Consider the following 9,567-nt stretch of genomic DNA (forward strand, 5'->3'; position numbering starts at 1 on the left):
GGGTTGTCCATGACATAAAAAATCATGGTAGAAGTGAGGGCGAGGAAATTTTCGCGGAGTTCCCGGTTACAGTGGGTTGGTCGGGGCCGAGCGATGCACTGTGGTTTGCGCTTTTCTCTCGTACGCGCATGTCGTGCGTGCCTGTGTCGCTATAACTAAACCCGAGCGAGAGACGTTCATTTACTGAACTCGAGCGGTCGCATGCTGCTACGTACTGAAGCCGATCGATCGATCCCTTCGCTGCTAACTAAACCTGACCGACTCCTTCGCTGCTAATTGAACCCGATCGATCGCTGCTGCTGCTTACTGAAGCCGATCGAACCCTCGTGCGAGACGTAGCAGCTAGCTATTTGGGTTGCCTCTAGAATAATAATGCCCATTGCTACTGCGCGCACCATACGTAGAACGAGTCAAGACGCGGTGAGTCTGTTGGGAAACGCAGTAATTTCAAAAAAAACTCCTACGCACATGCAAGATCCATCTAGGTGATGCATAGCAACGAGAGGGGAGATTGTTGTCTACGTAACCTTGTAGACCGTAAGCGGAAGCGTTATGACAACGCGGTTGATGTAGTCGTACGTCTTCACGATTCGACCGATCCTAGCACCGAAGGTATGGCACCTTCGCGATCTGCACACGTTCAGCTCAGTGACGTCCCACAAACTCTAGATCCAGCTGAGGTCGAGGGAGAGTTTCGTCAGCATGATGGCGTGATGACGGTGATGATGAAGTTACCGACGCAGGGCTTCGCCTAAGCACTACAACGATATGACCGAGGTGGAAATCTATGGAGGGGGGCACCGCACATGGCTAAACAATCAACTTGTGTGTCTATGGGGTGCCCCCTCCCTCGTATATAAAGGAGTGGAGGAGGGGGAGGGCCGTCCCTCTATGGCGCGCCCCAAGAGGGGAGTCCTACTCCGGATGGGAGTAGGATTTCCCCTTCCCTTGTTGGAGTAGGAGAGAAAGGAAGGGGGAGAGAGAGGGAAGGAAGGGGGGGGGGGGGTCGGGGCCCCACCCAATTCGGATTGGGCTTGGGGGGGGGCACGCCCTCCACCTTGGCCGCCTCCTCCTCTCTCGTACTAAGGCCCAATAAGGCCCATACACTGCCCGGGGGGTTCCGGTAACCCCCCGGTACTCCGGTAAATGCCCGAACTCATCCGGAACCATTCTGATGTCCAAACATAGCCTTCCAATATATTGATCTTTATGTCTCGACCATTTAGAGACTCCTCGTCATGTCCGTGATCATATCCAGGAGTCCAAACTACCTTCGGTACATCAAAACACATAAACTCATTATACCGATCGTCACCGAACATTAAGCGTGCGGACCCTACGGGTTAGAGAACTATGTAGAAATGACCGAGACTCTCTCCGATCAATAACCAATAGCGGAACCTGGATGCTCATATTGGTTCCTACATATTCTACGTAGATCTTTATCGGTCAAACCGCATAACAACATACGATGTTCCCTTTGTCATCGGTATGTTACTTGCCCGAGATTAGATCGTCGGTATCTCAATACCTAGTTCAATCTTGTTACCGGCAAGTCTCTTTATTCGTTCCGTAATGCAACATCCCGTAACTAACTCATTAGTCACATTGCTTGCAAGGCTTATAATGATGTGCATTACCAAGAGGGCCCAGAGATACCTCTCCGATACACTGAGTGACAAATCCTAATCTCGATCTATGCCAACTCAACAAACACCATCAGAGACACCTGTAGAGCATCTTTATAGTCACCCAGTTATGTTGTGACGTTTGATAGCACACTAAGTGTTCCTCCGGTATTCGGGAGTTGCATAATCTCATAATCATAGGAAAATGTATAACTTATGGAGAAAGCAATAGCAATAAACTAAACGATCATAGTGCTAAGCTAACAGATGGGTCAAGTCAATCACATCATTCTCTAATGATGTGATCCCGTTCATCAAATGATAACTCTTGTCCATGGCTAGGAAACTTAACCATCTTTGATTAACGAGCTAGTCAAGTAGAGGCATACTAGTGACACTCGTTTTGTCTATGTATTGACACATGTACTAAGTTTTCGGTTAATACAATTCTAGCATGAATAATAAACATTTATCATGATATAAGGAAATATAAATAACAACTTTATTATTGCCTCTAGGGCATATTTCCTTCAGTCTCCCACTTGCACTAGAGTCCATAATCTAGATTACATAGTAATGATTCTAACACCCATGGAGTCTTGGTGCTGATCATGTTTTGCTCGTGAGAGAGGCTTAGTCAACGGGTCTACAACATTCAGATCCGTATGTATCTTGCAAATCTCTATGTCTTCCTCCTTGACTTGATCGCGGATGGAATTGAAGCGTCTCTTGATGTGCTTGGTTCTCTTGTGAAATCTGGATTCCTTTGCCAAGGCAATTGCACCAGTATTTTCACAAAAGATTTTCATTGGACCCGATGCACTAGGTATGACACCTAGATCGGATATGAACTCCTTCATTTGCTGCTTCCGAAGGAGCTATGTACTCTGCTTCACACATAGATCCCGCCACGACGCTCTGCTTGGAACTGCACCAACTGACAGTGCTACCTCTTGAGCACTGCGTTGGTTTTCCCTTGAAGAGGAAAGGGTGATACAACAAAGTAGCGTAAGTATTTCCCTCAGTTTTTGAGAACCAAGGTATCAATCCAGTAGGAGGCTATGCGCGAGTCCCTCGCACCTACACAAAACAAATAAATCCTCGCAACCAACGCGATAAGGGGTTGTCAACCCCTACACGGTCACTTACGAGAGTGAGATCTGATAGATATGATAAGATAATATTTTTGGTATTTTTATGATAAAGATGCAAAGTAAAATAAAAGGCAATGAAAATAACTAAGTGTTGGAAGATTAATATGATGGAAAATAGACCCGGGGGCCATAGGTTTCACTAGTGGCTTCTCTCAAGAGTATAAGTATTTTACGGTGGGTGAACAAATTACTATTGAGCAATTGACAGATTTGAGCATAATTATGAGAATATCTAGGTATGATCATGTATATAGGCATCACGTCCGAGACAAGTAGACTGACTCCTGCCTGCATCTACTACTATTACTCCACACATCGACCGCTATCCAGCATGCATCTAGAGTATTAAGTTCATAAGAACAGAGTAATGCCTTAAGCAAGATGACATGATGTAGAGGGATAAATTCATGCAATATGATTAAAACCCCATCTTGTTATCCTCGATGGCAACAATACAATATGTGCCTTGCTGCCCCTACTGTCACTGGGAAAGGACACCGCAAGATTGAACCCAAAGCTAAGCACTTCTCCCATTGTAAGAAAGATCAATCTAGTAGGCCAATCAAACTGATAATTCAAAGAGACTTGCAAAGATAACCAATCATACATAAAAGAATTCAGAGAAGATTCAAATATTGTTCATAGATAAACTTGATCATAAACCCACAATTCATCGGTCTCAACAAACACACCGCAAAAGAAGATTACATCGAATAGATCTCCGCGAGAGAGGGGGAGAACATTGTATTGAGATGCAAAAGAGAGAAAAAGCCATCTAGCTAATAACTATGGACCCGAAGGTCTAAGGTAAACTACTCACACTTCATCGGAGAGGCTATGGTGTTGATGTAGAAGCCCTCCGTGATCGATGCCCCCTCCGGCGGAGCTCCGGAACAGGCCCCAAGATGGGATCTCGTGGATACAGAAAGTTACGGCGGTGGAATTAGGGTTTTGGCTCCGTATCTGATCGTTTGGGGGTACGTAGGTATATATAGGAGGAAGGAGTACATCGGTGGAGCAACAGGGGGCCCACGAGGGTGGAGGGCCCGCTTGGGGGGGGGGTAGGCGCGCCCCCTACCTCATGGCTTCCCTGTTGGTTGCTTGACGTAGGGTCCAAGTCTCCTGGATCTTGTTCGTTCCAAAAATCACGTTCCCAAAGGTTTCATTCCGTTTGGACTCCGTTTGATATTCTTTTTCTGCGGAACTCTGAAATAGGCAAAAAAGGCAATTCTGGGTTGGGCCTCCGGTTAATAGGTTAGTCCCAAAAACAATATAAAAGTGAATAATAAAGCCCAATAATGTCCAAAATAGAAGATAATATAGCATGGAGCAATCAAAAATTATAGATACGTTGGAGACGTATCAGACAGCTCCACCATTTGATAAAAAAATACTTATCCAGTTTGTGACTTAGAGTCATCCGGATCAGTGGCAAAGCTTGCATCGACGTAACCATTTACGACGAGCTCTTTGTCACCTCCATAAATGAGAAACCTATCCTTAGTCCTTTCCAGGTATTTCGGGATGTTCTTGACCGCTGTCCGGTGATCCACTCCTTGATTACTTTGGTACCTCCCTGCTAAACTAATAGCAAGTCACACATCAAGTCTGGTACACATCATTGCATACATGATACAACCTATGGCTGAAGCATAGGGAATGACTTTCATTTTCTCTCTATCTTCTGCAGTGGTCGGGCATTGAGTTTGACTCAACTTCACACCTTGTAGCATAGGCAAGAACCCTTTCTTTGCTTGATCCATTTTGAACTTCTTCAAAACTTTATCAAGGTATGTGCTTTGTGAAAGTCCAATTCAGCGTCTTGGTCTATCTCTATAGATCTTGATGCCCAATATATAAGAAGCTTCACTGAGGTCTTTCATTGAAAAATTCTTATTCAAGTATGCTTTTTATGCTATTCAGAAATTCAGTATTATTTCCGATCAACAATATGTCATCTACATATAATATCAAAAATGCTACAGAGCTCCCACTCACTTTCTTGTAAATACAGACTTCTCCAAAAGTCTGTATAAAACCATATGCTTTGATCACGCTATCAAAGCGTATATTCCAACTCCGAGATGCTCGCACCAGTCCATAAATGGATCGCCGAAGCTTGCATACTTTGTTAGCACCATTTGGATTGACAAAACCTTCTGGTTGCATCATATACAACTCTTCTTTAAGATATCCATTAAGGAATGCAGTTTTGACATCCATTTGCCAAATTTCATAATTTTAAAATGTGGAAATTGCTAACATGATTCGGACGGACTTAAGCATCGCTACAGGTGAGAAGGTCTCATCGTAGTCAACTCCTTGAACTTGTCGAAAACCTTTTGCAACAAGTCGAGCTTTGTAGACAGTAATATTACAGTCAGCGCCAGTCTTCTTCTTGAAGATCCATTTATTCTCTATGGCTTGCTGATCATCTGGCAAGTGAACCAAAGTCCACATTTTGTTCTCATACATGGATCCCATCTCAGATTTCATGGCCTCAAGCAATTTTGTAGAATCTGGGCTCATCATCGCTTCCTCATAGTTCGTAGGTTCGTCATGGTGAAGTAGCATGACTCCCAGAACAGGATTACCGTACCACTCTCGTGCGGATCTTACTCTGGTTGACCTACGAGGTTCGGTAGTAACTTGATCAGAAGTTTTATGATCATCATCATTAGTTTCCACTACTAGGAAAAATGCTACTAGCAGCGCGGGTAAAATGACTACTAGAAGTGCGGGTACCCGCGCTACTAGTATCGCGCTACAGCTAATAGTTAGTAGTAGCATGGGTTAAACCCGCGCTACTACTAACTTTGTTAGTAGTAGTGTGTGCCACCCGCGCTACTGCTATTACGTACACGCGCTACTACTAATGAAATAGTAGTAGCGTGGGTAAACAACCAACGCTACTAGTGTCCTATATACTAGTAGCGCTCAGTTTCCTTCCCTTGCTACTACTAACTTATTAGGAATTAAAAAAATAAACCAGTACACATCATTACAAATACAAGATTTATAATAAACCAACATAGAACACATCCAGTAAGATCATACATAATTGACATTGACTCCTATTTCATGGTTAACTGGACACCGAAGCCAATAAATGAGCCAAAACCCCATCATTATGCATTGGTACTCACGATTGACCACTTCAAAAAACATGCAAGTATGTATATCATTAACAATTGCAAACATAAGTTTCTTTCTACTATAGTTGTTGTATCTACTATCACACAGTTCCTCATTCTACCTATTCTCACTCCAATAAGAAGAAAAATGAAAAGGAAAAATAGAGATAAGATGCCGCAATTGCACTTCGGTGTCATGGATTCAGTCTGCTGCTTCAACATCTCATTATCCTGCAGCAATGGAAATTTGCCCCAAAATTACCTTTTGCAACTCTTCAAATCTCTTTGTTGAAGCAAACAGTGAGGTCTTAACCTACAAAAAAAGATTGTCCCATAAGCATTGTAGACTTCAATCATGGGAGAATATAAGAGTGTACAAGGCATATACAGAAAATGGAACCAACCTTTAAAAGTTCATCTTGTAGCTCCCTATTTTTGGTCAATTTAGTGTCATATTGTGTGCATCTGTGATAACCCCGAGGTAAGATCTCTGCACAAACCTTCCCACTCTGTTGCTATCTTCTACTTATGAATGAAAACATACCTTACTTGTTAGAGAAGTAAATGTGAAAGTTGATTACAACATGTATGCTAAGTTGCTAACCCATAGAGACAACTAGACCAAATGTGAAAGTTTCCATGTTGCCGAGGAAGTATATGAGCACCCCTCGAAACGTCTATTTTCACTTACTAATTGACGTTTCTATCAGACAATCGTGGAAGTGGTCAACAACTGTTTATCTTTCTACATCAATTTGGACAGTTAACAGTAAGCAAATATAGCATTATAATCCCAGCCAACTACATATATAACTAGAAAAAAATGATGAAAACAAGAAGACTATCCAACCAATTGACTACAATTATTGAGGAGCTACATGGAGAGTGCTAGTATTATAATCGGCCTTGCAATCTAGGCTCGAACGAAACTTAAACTGAAATCGGCCTTGCAATGTAGGCTCCTCCACCTTTCACAGCGGTGGAGCAAACTGAAACTGAAATCGGCCTTGCAATATACTACAAACCCTCTACAAAATTCGTATTGAAACTTTTTTTAAAACAGCCTCTACAAGGCCGTAAACTGGCATACGAAACAATGCGCTCAGGATACTAACTTTCGGGACAGCAAACTAAAACAATAGCTGCTCTCAAACCATACATCCAAACGATGCAAACAAATACTCTATGGAAAGCTTGGAACTTGCTTTACATATTTCATATAGAGGCAACTCGAAATTCTGTGAATAACTAACTCGTTTTTCACCTAGAAGCTGGTTGTCCAGATTTGGCAGTGCAGTTTTTAACTGAACCAGATTAAGTTTACAGCCAGAGATACCCAACGCTACAGATTTTTGCTAGAAGGCAATCAACATCTCGCAACATCATGGATGGGCTATATCCCTAACTGATTTGGCTGAGCAAAGGAACTAACATAGAGAAGGTCCGACTAGGCACCAAAACCAAATAAGTATAAGCACTGAAATCACCAACGAATTTGCAAATTGGTTCAGGAATCCATCTCCAATTATCAAATCTAATTCTAATCTATGAGCTGCTGCCACAGATCCCTAGTTCTTACCTAGCCAGCACCATAGAGAAGAGGGCTGATATGTATCGCTGGTGCTCACCTCAGATGAGAAGAAGTAGGAAAAGGTGCGGCGTGGCCAGCGCCATGGATTCTCACAATGAACTGCAAAAATATATCCAGTGAGCTGCAAAAGAATTGAAAGGAGCTGCAAATGAACACATGTTTTAACAGCAGGCATGTCATGAATGGGCAAACTAAAGTGCATCGCTTCAGGGATGCAAGACTAATGTAGGATCGAAAGTATGTCTAGAGGGGGGGTGATTAGACTACTTGACCAAATAAAAACTTAACCTTTTCCCAATTTTAGTTCTTGGCAGATTTTAGCTATTCTAGGACAAGTCAAGCAATCATCACACAATTCAAGCAAGCATGCAAAGAGTTTATGGGCAGCGGAAAGTAAAGCATGCAACTTGCGAGAATGTAAAGGGAAGGGTTTGGAGAGTTCAAACGCTATTGGAGACACGGATGTTTTTCCCGTGGTTCGGATAGGTGGTGCTATCCTACATCCACGTTGATGGAGACTTCAACCCACGAAGGGTAACGGTTGCGCGAGTCCACACAGGGCTCCACCCAAGGGCAATGGTTGCGCGAGTCCACGAAGGGCTCCACCCACGAAGGGTCCACGAAGAAGCAACCACCCACAAAGGGTCCACGAAGAAGCAACCTTGTTTATCCCACCATGGCCATCGCCCACGAAGGACTTGCCTCACTAGCGGTAGATCTTCACGAAGTAGGCGATCTCCTTGCCCTTACAAACTCCTTGGTTCAACTCCACAATCTTGTCGGAGGCTCCCAAGTGACACCTAGCCAATCTAGGAGACACCACTCTCCAAGAAGTAACAAATGGTGTGTAGGTAATGAACTCCTTGCTCTTGTGCTTCAAATGATAGTCTCCCCAACACTCAACTCTCTCTCATAGGATTTGGATTTGGTGGAAAGAAGATTTGAGTGGAAAGCAACTTGGAAAGGCTAGAGATCAAGATTCATATGGTAGGAATGGAATGTCTTGGTCTCAACACATGAGTAGGTGGTTCTCTCTCAGAACAAATGAGTTGGAATGATGTGTGTGTTCTGATGGCTCTCTTACTGAATGAGAAAGAGGTGGAGGGGTATATATAGCCTCCACACAAAATCCAACCGTACACACAATTTACCAATCTCGGTGGGACCGAATCAGAAAACTCGGTCTGACCAAAATAGTAAACCTAGTGACCGTTAGGAATTTCGGTGGGACTGACATGCAACTCGGTAGGACCGATTTGGTTAGGGTTTGGGCATAACGTAATCTCGGTGAGACTGATTACACAAACTCGGTGAGACCGAATTTGGTAATTAGCTAACCAGAGAGTTGGTCAGGCAAACTCGGTGGGACCGATTTGCTCTTTCGGTGAGACCGAGTGGAACTCGGTGAGACCGAAAAGTTACAAAGGGGAAACACTGAGTTTACATTGCAATCTCGGTGGGACCGATTCGCTCTTTCGGTGGGACCGAAAAGTTACGAAAGGGAAACAGAGAGTTTGCAACCCCATCTCGGTGGGACCGAGATCCTTATCGGTAGAACCGAATTGCTAGGGTTTGGCAGTGGCTAATGACAAGTGAAACTCGGTGGCGCCGGATAGGAAGAATCGGTAGGACCGAGTTTGGCTTAGAGTTTTGGTCATATGTGGATATGGGAAAGTAGTTGATGGTTTTGGAACGTATCACTAAGCACATGAAGCAAGAGGCTCATTAAGCAACACCTCATCCCTCCTTAATAGTATTGGCTTTTCCTATGGACTCAATGTGATCTTGGATCACTAAAATATAAAATGAAGAGTCTTGAGCTTTTGAGCTTGAGCCAATCCATTGTCCTTAGCATTTTGAGGGTTCCACTTTCACATCCATGCCATGCCAATCATTGAGCTTTCCTGAAATAATTATCTTGGAATAGTATTAGCTCAATGAGCTATATGTTGTTATGAATTACCAAAACCACCTAGGGATAGTTGCACTTTCAATCTCCCCCTTTTTGGTAATTGATGACAACATATAGATCAAAGCTTCGACAAATGATAATAAGCATG

The sequence above is a fragment of the Triticum urartu genome, chromosome 7A (assembly GCF_056163025.1).
Source record: "Triticum urartu cultivar PI428250 chromosome 7A, HENAU_Tu73, whole genome shotgun sequence".
In the NCBI taxonomy this organism is placed as follows: Eukaryota; Viridiplantae; Streptophyta; class Magnoliopsida; order Poales; family Poaceae; genus Triticum; species Triticum urartu.